Genomic DNA, 19133 nt, shown 5'->3' with positions numbered 1-19133 from the left:
ACACTTTCACTCCTCCTCCCTTGGGTTTTATTTTGTCCACCAAGCAGGCAGGGATTGACCCTAAGTTTGCTCAGGTATTGGCACCAGCCTAGACACAAGGGGTGTCATGGCCTCAATTCCTTGGGCTCAGGTAAATTATTATGAAGAGAACAGAAAGCACAATGGGACACTAGGGACTATGATTGGAGGCCTGGTGGGACCCGGCCCCTCATGATAGGGGTGGGGAGGAGCTCAGCCCCATCCCCACATACTTTGGGGGGACTGAGCTACCGTCAGCCCCATAGAGTTGGCTTCAGCAAGGATTTTGCACTAGGGACTTTGCCTTACTTTCCCAAACAGGCATCCTTGTCAGTTGCCCATGTCTCCATCCATTGGCATATAGAACTGACACCTTCTTACATTTTCTGTTCACATTACACAGAGAATCTCTTAGCTTCGTTGTCTGCAGTGCAAACCCTTGTCCCATTTGGAAATACAAGTAGCTGTACAACCATCATAACCATTGTAATCCAGAGCACAAAAAGCATATGCATAATTGGTGAGGGTATGTGTGTGTGGTCATTGTCATCACCACCAGAATCATGGATTGTGTTCTCCTCCTCTGGCTGCTACCCCCCAGCAGGTTTCAGTGGTAGCTAATGAAGAAATGCTATAAAACTGATCAGCTATTTTTGTGTGTGTGGTGGGGTGGTCATTTGTTGAAACAAGTTATGTGAGTCTCCCCCCCCCCCCCCCCGCCGCCACCCAGTGTTGCAGGGTAGGTCCATACTGAGTTGTAGCAACCTGCCATGATAGTAGTCAAGCCTTCACTAGTTCACAGAAGAGATAGAGGACCCCCCTCCCCAGTTTCACTTCAGATTATTTTGCTCCAGAATAAATTGGACTGGATCTTGAAAGCAGAATTGATTCTGTAAGCCATTGGGCAGGCACAAAGAAGCCTACCTAGCACAGCACAGGGACACTGGACATTTCTGAGTATTTCTGAGGAAAATCAGCAAAAAACGACACTGCTGACATGGGCTGCCATACGTCCAGATTATCCTGGAGATTTCACCAATTTCCGCCTGGACACTGCTTGCAGCTGCAGTATTCAGGATATGTCCGGGAAATCCTGGACATATGGCAACTCTGCCTGAGAAGAATGATGTGATCAGTACTGGGGGCATCTGTGCGTGCAGCAGCTGAGGGATACTCCTAGGCCACAGGAGACTCTCTAGGCATACCACTCAAAGGGACTGGGTTGGTTAATGACATTGCTAATCTGGCACCACAATGAATGCTAAGGTCCATGGCTGATGAGGCCTAGCATGACATGGAGACATCTCTAAGCTGCTCCATGACTCATCTTGCTTATTATTACTAGGCAGGCCACATAACTCACCAGCAACCAGTAGATTCATCCAGCCTTTGATATGGAAGTCAATCCCACAAATCTGAGGAATCCATCTCAGATTACATTTTATTTGAGATGGAATTTAGCACTGTTTCCTAGTCCACTGTTTAGGAGCGACTGGATGCTTGACTTGCAGGAAGCTGACTTCATTAGGTTGGGGTAAGATCCCAAAATAAGTCTAATTGTAAAACAGATTTAGGGACAGGATACCAGGTGCAAATGAAACAAAGCCTGCACTTAGTTTGGGAAGGGGGAAATACTTGCGTTCCTTGCTTAAATAATAATCCCCAAAGCTTTTATCATGAACAATTCCTGTTCTCTTGGATCTGAAAATAATTTTCCTTCAGGGTCTCCTCTGCTAAATGGCAACACATTTAAGGCTGAGAGGGGGGCTGTGTCTTTAACTGCGCTAGTCCAAATGTTGAACAGCAAATAAGGAAAGAAAAGGAACAAATTAAAACATTTATCTGCGTTTGAGGGGGAGATTTCTGTTTTCTGTACACTCTCTCTCCCCATTTACACCATCCCACTGTCATGTCCCTGTGCCCCTCTCTCAAAGCTTGGTTTAGCACATATACGGCAAATCTGTAAGTCCCTGCCTTGTGCTTGATTTATCACTCTGTCTAGGTAGCCAAATGATTTAAGTGGAAACCAGCCTCATAGCCTGTAGGTGCTACTGACTTTTTAATAAGAGGGATTTTTGTAAAAATGCCACTTGCCAGAGGAGTCACATTATCACAGTCTGATTGTATTTGGAAAATGCTAAAATTAAATCCACAGAATTTCACCTCCAAGGCCATTAGATTAAAAAAAAATGTGCTGCTCATATTAAACTAGAAGGTAGACAGAGAGCACACCCTCGATTGCAGAAATCAATGACAAGTGAATAACTATTAACTATAATTCTTTGGATACCCCATCACCTCTTCTGAATTGGGGCTTTTCAGTAATATGTGCAATGAAAGCAATTTATTGGGGAGGGAGCTATTTAGATATGTTTATGGCATACAAAATTATTTTCTATAAAGTACTGTCATGATGTTGGCACAGCAAAAAGAACACAGAACGTTTGCTTCACATGAACCTTCTCCTGCCAAACTTTTTTCTTTCAGGCTCCCCTTCTCTAGCTACATTTCTCTCAGCACATGGCCTAACCTGTTGGAAACTAGAAATGTTTCATCAGAGCCAGAAGCTGCAGTACATGCACACCTTTGCATTACTTGTAGATTGTTGCATTTCTATGCATTTCTATTCTGCATCAGGCATTTTACCACTATTCCTAATTTCAGATTGATACCTCTCTGCTTCTTCCAAGTCTCCTCAAGCAACTGGGCAACTGGATAGCTCAGTTGGTTAAGCATGAGACTCTTAATCTCATGGTCAAAGGTTTGAGCCCCACATTGGGCAAAAAGATTCCTGCATTGCGGGGAGGGAGGGTTGGACTAGATGACCCTTGTGATCCCGTCCAACTGCCACCGTGATACTTTTGGTCCCATGTTCCCCTCTTTCCCTTTCCTTTAGCTCTGCAGATTGTTAGAGTATGATGCAGATCTATATTACCCTCACTCTTCACCCCATTTTCACAGCAATGGCAGCCTTTTGGGGTCTCTGACAGGCACTCTCACTTCTATCTGTGCTTTTCTGGGATCTCCAATTGGTGTGTTGTTGTTTGCAAATCACACCCTGCTCTTCGGTCCTAAGTGAGGTGCCAACTTTAATAAAATATTGTGGGGGAGTAAGCCCTGCCCTGCATAACACACACACACCCCATTTAAATGGCAACGCCCAGCACCCTTGTGGGGGTCCTGAGCCCCTCAAATATTTTAGGGGGGCGAAGGGACCTCAGCACCTAAGAGTTGGCTTCCACTGGTCTCTCACAGCTACTGTTTATAAATCTGGGCACAAAGTCAGCTCTGGGAAAGCACAGGTCCCCCCAGTCTATTGCAACAAAAGTTCCCAAGTATTAAGGCTGCATCCCGATCACAACTCCTGTGGAGGAAGAGAAGATACTCAAACAAAACAATCCAAATCCTTTGTATGACTGACATCTAGTCTAGGTCACTAGGGGTCAGGTGACCATCTGGAGTGAACACATGTGGTTCCCTTAGAGACACCTCGGGAGCAGCTGGGGCAATGGCTCAGTGACTAACATCAAGGACCATCTCTTGCTTGAAAATATCCTTTCTGGAATGCAGAGGAGATGTGCTTGGGTCAAGAACTTGACAAATTACTGTCTGTGTCTTGCAGGAATTAATCCGAAAAGAAAAATCCACCCTGACCTTCTATGAACTCAGATGTTGGGTGGCTGGTCCAATGTTATGGCTGCTTCATAATATCAATTAGACGAGTGGGGAGCGTGTTGTTTTAAGTTTCTGAACTATTGCTGTTGCCTGCGTCCATTTGTCTTCTCTCTTCCCCCCCCCCCTAATCTTTCCAGTGTGACATGACAAGGATTCGATGTGACACACACCAAACTTTGAATGTCCCGCAGCCAGCTTCAGTGGCTCGGATGCTGTCATCTTGAGCCACATCAGCAGGACTGGCTCAATGGCTGCGTTCGTGACACATGTCAGAAACTTTTAAACGTCTGCTCTTTTTTTCATCAGGATGCTTTTGCATCCTTGCGAGGGAAGAGCTGACATTTTCTGTTTGGGTGGAAGTTGCTGCGGTCCCCTCTTCCTGCCTCCTCTAACTGTCAGCCCAAGTTTCCCCTAAACATATCAAAAGGCAGCCAAATAAACCTTGTCATTTAGAAATATATTCAGCAGTAACCAGGCTTTTACAGCAATGTTTTTGTTTTGTTTGTTTTTTTAAAAAAAGAAACTTGGGCACATTTTCTCATAGAACAGATGCACCACACAAAACACAGCGCCAGGCTATCTCTGACCTTTGTTATGTGCTGCATTCAAAACTGATGTGCAGAACTCGGCTACACATGAATTCCTTAACATTTCTGGACACCCTCCTTCCTGCCCATACACTAACGTGGAACAATTTGGTATACAAAACACACACAACATGGTAGGAGTGTCCCCCACACTTGGCAGAATTAACATTTTGAGCAAAATGTTTCGTTTAAGGGTAAAAGAATAGGCAGCTCTGCAGATACGCAGCAATGGGCTCTCAGGGATGGCTGCTATTGAAAGTCTCAGTACTTGGCAAGGAGAAGCAATTGCTGGATATGTTATTACACAAAATCACTGTAGACTTCTTTTGATCCATCCCACCAGCCCAAATGGACAAAGGAAGACCCTGGCTGGATCAGATCAAAGTGTGTAAAGTCAAGCATCCTGTTCTACCAAGGAACTTCCAAGAAGTCTGCAGCGAAGTAGGACAGCATCATCCCTCTCTCGCAATTAGTATATTACCTTTGAATACAGTGCTTCTGTGAAGCTGGTATTAAAGGCTGTTGCATTAGCAGTACTTTGTTAAGGAAACTGTTCGTAAATATTCCAGAGTGGTCGGTTGTAGGGATGGAAAGAGCAGCTTTATTCGATCCAGTTTCAGTCTCACTGGTGCTCAAGCCCAGGTCTGCCCCATTTTGTGTAGACTTTTTGAAACGACGCCCAAAGAGTCCACAATGAAATGGTATGCATTTTGTACACAGTTTTAGCCAAAATACTCATTTTCTCCATGAAAGCACGCGTATTTCAAAGTGTTTCAATGCCTTTCCCATAAGATATACAATTTGCAAGCACTTTTCGTTCACCGAAGTCACATTCTAAAATTCAGAGAAGTTGTGATTTGATCCCCATAAGCAAGTCCAGAAGCGTTGGACTGGAACAAATTCTTCCTCCGTTCCTAGATGGTAGATATTTGTTTCCTTAATGGAGCGACTCATTAGGAGACAGTATTATGACACCTTTCACCAATCTGGTTTGAATTGGGAATGGGGAAATTAGCCTATTTCTGTTCTGTGTATGTTTCCCATATGTGCAATCATAGGTCTATTCTGCCCCATGCTTTGTGGACTATATTGTTTAAAGCACATTAGAATTTTGCACTTAAATTGTACACATTTTGCATGCATTTTATGTGTATTTCCACGCTAAAATACAGAATTCTGAACGTTCCCCCCCCCCCCGATATATGTTAACTTAGTGATGGAAGCTCAGTTTGGTTGACACCATCTCAAGTTGGGGCGGGGGGGAGGTTTCACAGTATGGACACCATAAGAAGGCCCCTTTCTGCACCCCCTCTCAGTGGATTAATCCCACTGGAAGAGCTCCATCCCTTGCCAGCTGCAGTATTGGCTGGTGTACGTTTTGACAAAAAAGCGGGGGGTATCCATGTAACTTTTTGTTTCTTTATTTCTTTATTTTTCTGGCAGACTTTGAGAAATGTGCAGGCATGGTATTCCCTTCAGAAGGATCAGCTGCAGTGGATGTACTGCAAGGGCAGGGCTTTGCAATTTGTGAGTGATTAAATGAAGGATTACTTCATCTCCCCTATTTTTTTCTTCTGGGCAATTTGTGTGAAAATAGTACATATCATAGAGGTGCCCTTTGGCAAGAAACCTGCCAAAATTCAGAAGGATAGATGTAGGGTGGATTTTGATGTTGTTGTTGCTAGGCAGTTTTAAAATAGATTTTGTGAGGGAGAACTAAAAGCGATTGACTTCCCTCCCTGTAGTTTTTGTGCGTAATGATTTTAATATGAATGTGGCATACATTGCAGAGATGCCCCTAGGAAAGTAAGCTGTAAAATTTCAGAAGGGTAGGTGCAGGGGCTAGAGAGTTAAGATAAATGAAAAGAACAGCTTCAGGCTTGTGTTCTGCTGAATTGACACCAAGGCAAAGAAACTAAGTGCAAAGCTGATTTGACAGGAATGGAAGTGTGGGCATGTGGCAGAGAGGCAGCAGGACTTGAATGTCCAGCAATTCCCAAGCATGCACCACTTAGCAGGACAGGGAACAAATACAGAGCAGACAAGCATAAGGTGATAAGTCAACATCCCTTCTCCAAAGCACTGTGGCTGGAGATCCTTGGCAACCTGTCGGCCACAAAACTGCACTCCATGCCTGTCCACATCCTGACATTTCCCTTACATCAGGGGTGGTTAACTTGTGGCCTCCAGGTATTGTTGGACTACAGATTCCATCATCATTACCATTGGCTTGGGCTGATGGGAATTGGAGTCCAACAACATATTGGAGTCCAACAACATTTAGCCATCCCTGCCTTGTATGTTAATTGTGTCGGAAAAGATTTTACATCCTCCCTAGGACCATAGCATTATGGGGTTAAATAATATTGTCAGGATGAGTTTTACTGACAGCTGAAATAAAGTCACCAAGCTAGCTCCTTCCGTGTTGAAGTTAATTTCCTATTTCAGTTTAGGCATCTGCAGGTCTACCACACAATACCACTAGTACAGAAAAAGGGGGGAGAGAGAAAATGTGAGAAGATTTAACAGAACTAAGATGCATTTGTTTTTGGCTTCTAATTAATCAAGATAACATCTCTTTCAGCCATTAGACAGTAAAATCAATAGGCTGGGCAGCCTGACTGCCATTTAGACTTATATACGAACACCTATTATTGGCAAAATAGTGATGTATTTAACCATTTCATCCTTTATTATATTTCAAATAAGGATCACTCTCGACAAGAAGGAGATGAACCAAGTGCCATGATAATGTTCGCCTTGCTGTAAATGTTCACCTTCCTCACCTTATTTCCCCAGGTAGGGTTTCTTTCTTACGATTGTGAACAAAAACCACACCTCAGAATACCAGACTCTGCCTGATAACTGAATTACAACTGAATTTTGAGACAAATTTGGAGGTGAAGTACATGCAGACATTTCTAAAGTAGTTCAACATTTTTTGACAGGGCTGAGCTGAAGCCACTCACATATTTTTATGAACAATTTCAAATGTCAAAACCAGTTCAGTACCTATTCAACTTCATCCCTTCATAATACTGTCCCTCCAAATGTCTGCAAAAGTAGGGAAATTGCTATGTAGGAGCAAAGACCCTGCTGCAGAAATGTCCTGTCTCCATTACAAGAGCAGCTCTCCTCTTAATAACAGTTTCTGGGAATCACAAGTGAAGATATAGCTGCTGTGCTCAGCTACTGCTTATGGGAAGCCCATAGACATCTGGTTGGCCATTGTGGGAAAGGATTCTGGACAATAAAGGCCTTTTGTTCTGATCAATCTTCCTATGTTCTTAAATCCAGGATACAATCATCTTGCTGATAAACACTGAACCTCTTGCCAGCATCTCTCTTGCTTAGCTTTCGCTAATAGGATAAATCAGGGCTTTTTTCCCCAGCTGGAACTCGCCGGAACTCAGTTCCGTCACCTCTCAGGTGGGTGCCATTGCCATTACAGTGGTACCTCAGGTTACATACGCTTCAGGTTACAGACTCCACTAACCCAGAAATATTACCTTGGGTTAAGAACTTTGCTTCAGGATGAGAACAGAAACTGTGCTCCAGCGGCGCGGCGACAGCGGGAGGCCCCATTAGCCGAAGTGGTTCTTCAGGTTAAGAACAGTTTCAGGTTAAGTATGGACCTCCAGAACGAATTAAGTACTTAACCTGAGGTACCACTGTATAAGAGAACAAGAGAGGCGTTTGTGGTGAGTTCCGGCACCTCTTTTTCTAGAAAAAGAGCACTGGTATCAATACTATCAATATCACTACCTCCTTTTTTTTCTCCAGGAATACCAGGGTGTTCAGGATTGCCTAATCACATTCAGCATATTGTTGCCATATCATCATATATCTTTCAAAGACTATCAAAGGAGCAAAAACTAAATATGGACCCTTGGGTCATATCCACACCAAACATTTAAAACACTCTTATACCACTTTAACTGTTATGGAGAAACTCGGTAGCTATAGTTTTTTTTAAAGTGCTGGGAATTGCAGCATTTACTCTGAGTGTGACTCACATTGGATACAACCCATTATTATATTTGGGTACGGGGTCATTTTTGTCCTGGCGGCTGCTGCTGCTGCTTTCCTGGATGAGACTCATAGATGGTCCCACTCAATCAGGGATGACCCAGTGAATGGCATACAATAAGCCCACAATTTACGTGGCGTTTACGTTCCAGGGATTGTGCCTAAAGCTAAAATCACGTATAGTCAAAACGCACTGGGTTCAATGGTGAGCGCAGTCGCCAGAGTCATCTTTCCCAGAGCCCCGTTCCCTTTCTGCCCTTTTATTAGTTTTTTATTAAAAAGCCACATACATGAAGTTGAATACACATAAGATAAATGTACATAGGTTGTGGAGCTTATTGTACAAAAAAAAAGGACCTAGCCAATCAGATTCAGATTCATGGCGATGTTACTATGGGGGAATGAGGGCATCAGAAATAATTTAGCATTTTCTCAATGAGCGCCTAAATCACTGAAATGGGTTGTTCGGCACCGGCAATAAATGTTTGCAAACAACCGTGAGCAGTTTTAACTCAGCTCTGACGTGCAAATCGCTTTCCCAAGAACATTCCTTCTGGTAAATACAGTGGAACCTTGGGTTAAGTACTTAATTCATTCTGGAGGTTTGTTCTTAACCTGAAACTGCTCTTAACCTGAAGCACCACTTTAGCTAATGGGGCCTCCTGCTGCCGCTGCACCGCAAGAGCACGATTTCTGTTCTCATTGAAGCAAAGTTCTTAACGTGAAGCACTATTTCTGGGTTAGCGGAGTTTGTAACCTGAAGCGTATGTAACCCGAGGTACCACTGTATACAGTTGCTGACTCACACTTGCGTGCATCAAAGCGTTCATCTGAGCCCCTCCCTCAAGTTACTGTGGGTGGGATTTAGCAATTTCCCAGAAGCCTTTGCTCCCTCTCTTTCCCTCTGCATCCTCAAAGAAGCTGCAGCCAATTAAAGGCTCCCACCTGTGAGGAAAAGCAGGTGAGTGAGAAATCTCTCCAAAAGGAGATTTTTATGGCCCGCTTCTTTAGTCTGCATGGTTCTTTAGTAAGGAAGCAAAGCTCTTTCTTTTCAAGTCGTTTGGAACCACTTTCTTTATTTTACTTGCCAACAGATGGATACTTGTTTGCTGAAACATCTGAAACTCTGTGAGTAAGATCTACATTTTGGTATCTGTTATTTACTCTAGCCTAAGTATCTTTTTTGTGGGGGAAGTTGGTTTAAAGGTGGCCATGGGGGTCACATGTAAAGTCTAACCAAATTTTAATGTGCTTGGCTCATTGTGCTAACTACGAGAGAGTCAGGAATCTCTCTTGCAAACCTCTCTCCAACACATTCTAGAGCACTAGGGATACCAACCCCTTCCCTACTCTCTTCAGCTGCTAATGTAAATTAATGAGAACAATATTTTCCTTCTGAATAGGTTAGACAAATGCTAAATTATACGCGGGCTGTATCGGTAACTAACAGCCAAATGTGCATTATTCTCAGGGCACTGCAACATCGGATGATGGAACAGGCTCATTTTAACAAATCTCTGAGGCTTCAGTCCAATAAAATATTGAGGTATACATAATTTGTCTACCAAAGTTAGAAAACAGCAAAGTAATTTGGGGAAAGTTTGTAGTTTTATGTAGGCTGCCGCTGTTCGACGTCCAAGGCGCCTTGGGCTGCTTTTTGCCACATGAATCTGCACAGCTGCACAAGGCCCCAAATCAGCCTGTTTTGAGTTTCCCCAGCAGCACTTAATTTTAGGTCTTCCACCCACCTGATCCTTGATTGGTTGAGAGGCAGTGGATGAAAATAGCTGCTTTAAACAGCTCCCCATTTAGTCTCTCTCATGTCTATGTACAATCTCTTACTGATCAACTTTGGGGTTTTTAGCCAGTAATGGGGCAGTCTAAAGGCCTATGTGATCAGGTAAGCAATATGTCTAGCTTTGCTTTGTAGATGTGTTCAAAGCCCTGACTTCTCTTTATGCCTCTTTCCTGATCCTCAGTGTTTGTCCTAACTTGGCCGATTTTAATAGACTATGATAGGTCTATAGATATGCTGTGTGTTTTTATTGCCTGTTTTGAAGAGTTTCTGAAAATGCACCATATCCATGGGTTTAGCTTGTATGCAAATCAAAATCATCTTTGTATCTTGCAGTCTCCTCTGTTTTTACTGTGGGGTTTTTTTTTGGTCCTGCTCCTCTGTCTCCTCGCAATATTTTAATATTCAGTTTAATACATTTTCCAATATAATGGGGGTTTAGTTCTCTCCTGCCAGGTTTTGTTGTCTTGCTTCATGAAGAACAATAGCCATAGAAAGATGGCCTCCAGCACTGTACAATTTATAGGTGTGGAGTGGTTTAAATAGCCAATTTGTAAAAGCTTCAGACTCAATTTATGTGCTAGGTTTCCCCTCCCCCCAGCATTTACGTTGATAAAAGTGTAAAATGTGCCAAGCTTCAATTCTGTTTACTCCTCTTGCACCTTATCAACTAACCAAAGAGAGAGGGGCCTGTTCAACACAGTTCCAAATCCATTTGTTATTGAAAATAACAAATGCAAAAATATTCTTAAAATGCATAAACCATAAATTGAAGCTACCTAAAAAATAAATAAACAGATGGAGATAGATTCCTCTCCTTCCTGGAAAATACTTTTGGGCTGGCTCTCTCTCTCTCGCGCGCTCTCTCTCTCTCTCTCTCTCTCTCTCTCTCACACACACACACACACACACACACACACTGTTTGGCACCACATTTTTCCACAATTTCTCCAATGGCTGCTACTTTTCTTATTCACATGGACGATTCCAGCCATTCACGGATCTTGTAGTGACCAATCACAGTATGTAGCCATTCGCTTTCAGTTATGAGTGAGGTAACAATTCCTCGATTACAAGAGGGAGATGAAGCACCCAGCTGATGAAGCACCTCAGTGCCGAGTAGAGAAGTGTCAAGATAAACTGAAGTTAAGCAGACAGGCAGGGTGAATTCAGCAGTGGAGTGGAGACCAGGGTGGTCAACTCTTTCTCCTTTTGATCTCACAAACCCTGGATTCATAAGAAAATAAGCTTGATAAACAATAACAGCTACAAAGACAGAAAGGCAGCTGGGGTTTGGGAGTGTCACATGTATAATGTTCCTGCCAAAGAGGAACCCTAGATGTGTACTTGGTGTAGTCGGTTTCTGGTGCACAAGGGGCCTTTTTTACCCTGGGAGGGTGGTTTTTGTGTGTGTGTGCACCCTTGCCTTCTCCCCATTTTTACTGCAAATACATTCTGGCAAGCTCCTGAATAGGGTTAGGGCAGGGGTAGGCAACCTAAGGCCCGTGGGCCGGATGCGGCCCAGTCGCCTTCTCAATCCGGTCCGCGGACAGTCTGGGAATCAGCGTGTTTTTACATGAGTAGAATGTGTCCTTTTATTCAAAATGCATCTCTTGGTTATTTGTGGGGCCTGCCTGGTCTTTTTACATGAGTAGAATGCGTGCTTTTATTTAAAATGCATCTCTGAGTTATTTGTGGGGCATAGGAATTTGTTCATTTCCCCCCTTCCCCCCCTAAAAAAATATAGTCCGGCCGACCACATGGTCTGAGGGACGGTGGACCAGCCCACGGCTGAAAAAGGTTGCTGAGCCCTGGGTTAGGGTGAACATCAAAACCCGTGGGCATATACGAGGGTAGATGCTCACCTATCACGGGTCCTCCTACTGAGAACAGTTGGGGAACTGGGCAAGGAGCAAGAGAATGTGAGGGTACAGTGTGTGTGTGTGTGTGTGTGTGTGTGTGTGTGTGTGTGTCTGTGTGTGTGTGTACTGCAAGGGTCTGACGGAAGACTGACAAACCACATGGACAGATGGGTCACTGAAGAGGTGCCTCTCTGCTGAGGGACTACAGGCAGGCAGAAGACATGTTAGGATTCCACTGAAAATGGCAACACCCGTAGGGCTGTTTCTGGGCATTCTGCTTCAAGAAGCCTAGCTTTTAAGACAGCACTTCACCTGTCAGGTATCCCAGCTGTCTCATGCCATCTAGACATCGTGCATCTACCCAGCATTGCCCCCTTCCCCCACACCAGGCCTCCACCTCCATGTATTTGCTCAGCAGGAGCCACAACACAAAACCACAACACTATTGATTCTGGATGCTTAACTGCATCAGATGCAAAAGCCTGGGTGCCAAGTCCCGGAATTGCTGTCAGCATCCTGGCTGTGTTGCTAAAGATGGGGCCGGCTAATTCAGTCAGGTCTGCTCTTTCTGCCACCGCTTTGAGTGACGTGCATGGCCCAGTGCACATTCACTGAAAACTAGTATCAGGGAATGACATACAGTTTGATAACATAAGATGCTTAGGGTTTTTTTGGCTCAAGTGAGATGTTCAGAGCTAATAGCCCTGGTGAGCGGAGTTTTAGCTGTGATCTGTACCTTGAGATATCGGCTGTGTCTGGCTCAGGGAAAAAGGGGGAAAGAATGAAAGCTTATTTCTAGAAAAGGCTTCCGATGAGCAGCATTTGTCATTGAAGGGGAGATGGGTATAATTAGCTTGTCAGTCTCGTTTGGGCTGAGCTGGCTTTCTGCGCTAAGAAAGATGGACTAACTGCCAGAGCCGCTGACAGGTAGTCGATAATGCAGCAATTAATGTCATAAATAATTCTGGAACCAATTATATCAAAATGGACTCTGAGCTTAAAAAAAGATCAGAATTCCCTTCTCCTCCTCCTCCTCCTCCTTCGCTAACAGCAAGCCCCAGCTTTCATTTTTCTCTGTAATTACTTTTCATTGTATATAGCCATAAAGTAGGGTCTTTTTCTTCTGTCCATATTTTTAAACTCCCTTCCACCCCAGTTTTTCTCCCCAGCCCCCACCGTGTCCCTTTCTGCCCTCCTGCTCCCCCAGGACTTGGTTGTTACAGGATATCTTTGGGTGAGCACATAATCTTTGAGCCTGGCTGTTTACATGATAACTCCCTCTGCACCGAAATGATTAAGAGCCCAGTTTTCTCAAATGTCATGAGCAATGACAGCGGAGAACACCAAAACAATGGCATTTGGAAATGAAGACATTTGTGAAATAAATTGATTTGTCTTATTATTTTAAAGGTTGTTCTGACTTTGCTTACACTGAACTTATCGATTTTTGTTGGCCTCCTCCTTCTCCACTACAGTTGCAACCGGAGAATGTGAGCCAAGCTATTCCCTCTGTGCCGCAAACACAATTTACTACAAGCTTAACAATGGTCTTGTAACCCTTTCTAGTATCTCCTGCCTATGACGGAGAAAACAATATGAATGATGGCGTATTTTTGTTGGGCTGACTGCACTTTTAAAAGAGAGAACTTTAAAATGAGGTTTGGGAGAACAGCCAGGCCCGTTTCTAGTTTTGTCCTGACGTGCATTTTGAGAAGTTGTGGCTGGGATCAACTTTGTACTTTAAGGTGACAACAGCGACAGCAGTTCAGAATGTTTAAACTGAAGTGCTTAATATATAATGATCTGAGAATCCTGACAATTGGGGAGAGCCTGATCAGGATCAGTTTTGCCAGGGGTTGAAGTGGTGGTGGTGGGGTCTCCTGGTTCACAGGTCATTTGCTTAGTTGGCAACATATAGTTTAGTTCCTCAGTCCTCTACAAGCACCCCACCCCTGAAAGAAACCTAGCTGTTTACAACTAAATGATATTTTTGCCAAAATTCAATGTTGTTAATTAATTAATGTAGAACGATTCAAAATGAGGAAGTCTTCCAGGGGGAAGATACACCGGTAATCCACTTGTGCTGAGTTTGCTGCCTCCTTCGGCAATGAGGGGTTTGGTGTGTTGGGAAAAGGAAAGCAATTGCAGCAGAAAGAGTGTAGGCATACCCATGGTATCCATAGGAAATTTGGATGCAGCATGCATGGCTATATCACACACCACCCAAATTGTCTTGAGATGGTGGCTTAGAAGGTGTTGATAAATCAGTATTAATCATCAGCATGCACCCTCATTACCACCCAGGCCCTTAGGGTCTCTGCACCCCATCTCTGTACCCCCTCTCTCTCTCACACACACACATACACACCAAGACACAGAACCAGAGAGCGCAATGGCCATTTATTGTCATGATGGAAAAGAGTACACAGCCCAAACAGGCAGGGAAAGCTTTCACAGCAGCAAAAACACCCCAAACTGAGCACCCCATGATAACAGATAGACATAGCAAGGAGCTGGCAAGTGATGGGAAGGTGGAGCCACACTAGGAATGACAGAGGAAATTTCCTTCTGTCTACCTGTTCAACTCCCATCATGTAACAGTCTCTTGCTAAGAATGATTTTCATCTCGGTTCTCTACAACTGTTTTTTTTTTTAATAAAAAAAAATCATGTACACGTTATACATAATAGATACGTAAATTGCATAGCAATTTACGTTATTTACATATTCATTGATGTACAATTGTCACTGCCCTGACATGGGTCTTGCAGCTTTTCTTTTTTTCCTGAAATACTGCATGCTGACTTTGTGTACATACACAGCCTATAGTCACCAAGGCTGCAATCCGAACCATGTCTACTCAGAAGTAAATCTCATTGACTTACTTCCACGTAAGTGGGGTTATGATTGTAGCCTTTACCTGCTTCCCACTGTGAATTTTAAAAACCAATGGAATGCATCATTTATTCTTGTTCTTTGTTACAGAAAGAAGTACAGTAGTTTGTATTGTCATCTGTTGACTTTATTTGTGCTCCTTAGTTAAAAGTCTGAGGATTTGAAGCAGTCAGACATAAATCGAGTTTACTACAAACATTGAAAACAAATTAGCTTGAACATTATGTTTCAGAAGATGCACACACACGGTCATTTTCTGAAGAAAATACACATTTATGGAATAAAATCATGCACTACAGAAAGGGCTTATATAAGTGCACAATGTTTAATATGCCCGCAGGAATTCTTACAGTCCAGGACACACACAGCAAAATACCAGCAGGGTGCGAACCTATCCTTCCTTGATGCCTGAAAGAGGGAAAAGAGGCAGGGTTAAGTTCATTCCACACTATAAAATCCAGATAGTGAGACTTCAATCCTAGTCCCACTTACCTGGGAGTAACCCAAGTTGAATTCAGTAGAATTTACTTCTCAGAGACATGGTTAGAATAGATAGCTTTTTGATGACCTATTAGCCACTTCATTAACTTTGTCTTTAAGGTGCTGCCAGGCTCTTTACTTTTGCTGCAAAAGACTAAGAGGGGTACTCCTCTGGAAATTCTTCAACTTTGAAGGGGAACATACAAGGAGGCAACTGATTTGTAAATATCTATCAGTGGATGAGAAATGCATCCCTCTATTATGTGTTACAACAGATGTATGAAATTGCATATATTTCTGCATCAGTGGACAATGGAATGAAAGAAAGGCTTCTGCAAAATAAACGAATTGCAGCAAAATGGAAAGTACCAGATGAAAATGCAAATGAATGTTGGAGCAGGCTGAGGTATGTCTGTTCATCCCTTGGCCACATGAGTTGAGCCACCAACAAAGAAGAGCACAGGGGGCAGTGAGAGAGAGTGAGTTAGACCAGGCCCACTGGTGCAAAGATCAGGCACAACAAATGCCAAGGGAGGACCCTTCAGGTTTGCCACCGGTGCTCTACACCAGTACCACAGGCAGAGGGACCCACACTGGTATGAGCAGACTGGCCCTTGCGTTGAGTCCTGCGTCCAACTGCGGCGCCGGCTGCCTGCACCAGCTCGTGTCCCTTCAGCATCTTTGGGAGGGTCATCCTACAGAACAGTGGCCATGGCATCTAGCAAGGCAGCCGGTGGGAGGATAGCAGTAACATCACTACCGTCCCCTAGTCATTCCTGCAATATATCAAACAATTGGATGGTGGAGGCTGCCTCTGACACAGGCCTCATCCTCCACCTGTTTTGTATGGATATAGCTGGTGTTGGCTTTTTTTTTTTTTTTTTTTTAATCAATCAATAAAGCATTGTGGAAGCAGCAAATTACTGCAGCGTTCTTTCACAACCTTTTGCTTCCTAGAGCCTGACAAATGTTTCCAGTTTCACAGCCATGGTGGCATTTACTCCTGGGAGGTTGGGGGAAACAGTTCATGAAGTTCCCACTGTTTTCAAACTGGAAACATCTGCTGGCATTGCACTCTGTTTTGGCTGTTGGGTTCTGAAGCAGAGAAAGATCCTGTAACCTGATCAGCCCCTCTCTGTAGCAGGAGGTGTCACTGCCATGACTGATAATTACAGTAGATGGTTGCAGAGGAGGCAGGATCATTTGGCCAAACGGGCGAATGCTTTAAACGCTTAAAATGACCATATTTTCAAATGCAAAACCATGTCTGCCGTGTCTGCGCCTTGTCTCTGGCTGCAGCAAGAGGTACAACTGCTTTAATCAAGCTTGCAAAGGAGCAAAGTGTTTCCATATTTTTATTTTATAATACAGACCATTGCTCTGTCAGGCGGTTTGAAGAGTGGGAATTCTTTTGCAAATAAAGCACAGGCTCTGAAGAGTGGAGGCTTTGAGGCCCACTTATATGGATATGCTGAAAACACCATATTCCTAGTTCATATTTTAAAAAAGAGAAAGCATGCTTACTTTCTACAGATACAGCATGACACCATCACATTTAAGCATTCTCTTTCCTGGATAGCCATTGTAGGTCAGTTTAGCCCCCTGCCTCTGGGTACAGTACTTCTGGGCAATGTGAACGTATGAAGGCATAATGCCAGGAGTCAAAGGAATTTATTGTAGCATCTATGACCATCAGAAGGCAGGTGCTCCTTGGTGTCGATTAGGCTGGACTAGAATTTCTGGAGAGGATTCTAATTTTGGTAATCCATGGAAGAATGTTCTCTAGTTATTTTCTAGAATGGCTGGAATGTAGGGTCCTCATAAGTCTCGGTCTTATGATTTCCTTGACACCCCCCCCCCCAATAGGAACATAGAAAGATGCCTTATAGTGAGTCAGACAGTTGGTCCAAGTAGCTCAGCATTGTTTGCACTGAATGGCAGCTGCTCTCCAGGATTCGGACAAAGTTCTCTCCCAGTCCTACCTGGAGATGCTGGGGATTGAACATGGGACTTCTGCATCCAGAGCAGATGCTCTATCACTGAGCTATGAGCCTTCCTTTTCTTCCTGCTGCAGGAGAGCTTTTTGAGTTTGTTTGATCCAGGGCTGTAGAATAACCAGCTTCATACAACCAATGTGCTTAAGTTTAATTAATGTATGAAAGGGTTAATGCAGGGGTTGGCAAGGTTTACCTTGCCTGGACCGGTTCACTCCAGTGGAGATCGTGCGCCCGCAATTTCCGACGTCTGCACAGACGCGATTTCCAGTGCCGCGGAAGTGAGTCCTTGCCCCGCACTGCGCCGGTTTAGCACAGCGTGTAGGGACTCGCCAAGTGGGTAGCTAGGTTCAGGGGTGGCTCGTGGGCCAGTTAAATGACCCCCGTAGGCTGTTTGTGGCCCATGGGCCTTAGGTTGCTGACCCCTGCGTTAATGCTATAGAGTAAGCCAGGGGTCCTCAAACTACGGCCCCCAGGCCAGATCTGGCCCGCTAGGCTTGTAAATCTGGCCCACCGGCTGAAACACCATGCCAGGTTTACCTCAGTGTGCAGGGACTGACTGAGTGGGCAGCGAGGCTTCCGTGGCTGATGTAAATCTGGCACAGCAAGGAGTTTCCATTGAAAAGAGTGCGCGTGAGCATTCTTTTCAACAGAAACGCCACGCTGGGTTTACCTCAGCAAATGGGGACTGACTGAGGCTCTGAATGGGAACAAGCTCCTCAAGCAGCAGCGGCTCTGCCAATGAAACTCTGTGCTGGGTTGCATAGGAATTGGTTCAATTGGCCCCCAACAGTGTCTGAGGGACAGTGAACCAGCCTCCAGTTTTAAAAGTTTGAGGACCCGTGGAGTAAGCTCTCCTGCCAGGCTTAGCTTGGTCACTTCCCTTTACCTTGGGAGGAAATGGGTAAATGAGACCAATTCTCAGATGGAAGTGGAATTACCAAGAAGAACCCCTCTGCTTAACACCTGAGAGGGTCTGAAGGGAAGGAGGTAGTCTTTCATTTATCTAGGTCCTCAGTCATTTAGGGCGTGAAACACTAATGCCTTACCAAGGACACCTGGAATGAGTCCCACAAACTGGCAACCAGCACTGCTGTTTAAAAACATAAATTATATCAGTTCTAAATTGAACCTCACCCTGTAATATGACCACTGCATTTTGTACCAGATGAAATACTGTTTAAAAGGCAGCCCTGGTACTGGATATGCTTTGGGGGAGTCTTGGGTTGTTTTTTAAAAAGTTCTCTATATAGTGGATCAAATTTGGCATGTCCTGGGAGTTTCTCTTTTGAAAATTTATTCCAGAGGGTAAGCTGTGTTGGATCTGTTGCAGAAAAGTTTTAGGGCACCTTTCATAGGCCAGAACCAACTTCTTTTGAGTATTTGTGCACAACTTAGCGTAGCGGCTTTTAAGTTTCACTTCCAGGGATATAGTAAGTTAACAACAGGATAGAGGAGGTTGGTGTGTGTGTGTGTGTGTGTGTGTGTGTGTGTGTGTGTGTGTCGGGGAGCGGGGGGGGGGGCAGATTGCAGCAGTAACAGGCCTAGACCAGTTTAGACTGCTTCTCTCACTGCCTTTATTAGAGATGGGAATATTGTTTTATCTGCCAAGGAGTGTCTCCTACAATCAGTCCGACATGCATTTAGCTTCACAGCAGCTGTCACATATTATGGATTTAGTAAATAGGAGAGCTTAAAAATTCTGTTTTGCTGTCTATATATTCCCCCAATTTACTTGCTTTTTCTTCTTGCAAACTCTGCACATTTTAATGTTACTTTAGTGGCTGAAATTGCTGTG

The 19133-nt window shown here is 44.0% G+C and overlaps 1 long non-coding RNA gene across 14 annotated transcripts in view; it reads left to right on the top strand.

Moving 5' to 3' along the window:
- Positions 1-54: 54 nt before the first annotated feature.
- The window catches only part of LOC308478243, a 205995-nt gene continuing 186916 nt past the window's right edge, over positions 55-19133 (top strand). For 2 of the 14 annotated variants that reach the window (XR_013986919.1, XR_013986920.1), the window contains exons 1-2: positions 9256-9270; positions 9404-9437. This is a non-coding gene — a long non-coding RNA (uncharacterized lncRNA). Of the gene's footprint in view, positions 131-6989; positions 7080-9219; positions 9271-9317; positions 9438-19133 lie in introns of those variants that run through there. The other 12 variants (XR_013986922.1, XR_013986923.1, XR_013986951.1 and 9 more) reach the window with 11 other exon arrangements.

This window comes from Podarcis pityusensis (assembly GCF_964106645.2).
Source record: "Podarcis pityusensis genome assembly, chromosome: 5".
NCBI lineage: Eukaryota > Metazoa > Chordata > Lepidosauria > Squamata > Lacertidae > Podarcis > Podarcis pityusensis.
This window is presented reverse-complemented; position numbering and strand designations above follow the sequence as displayed.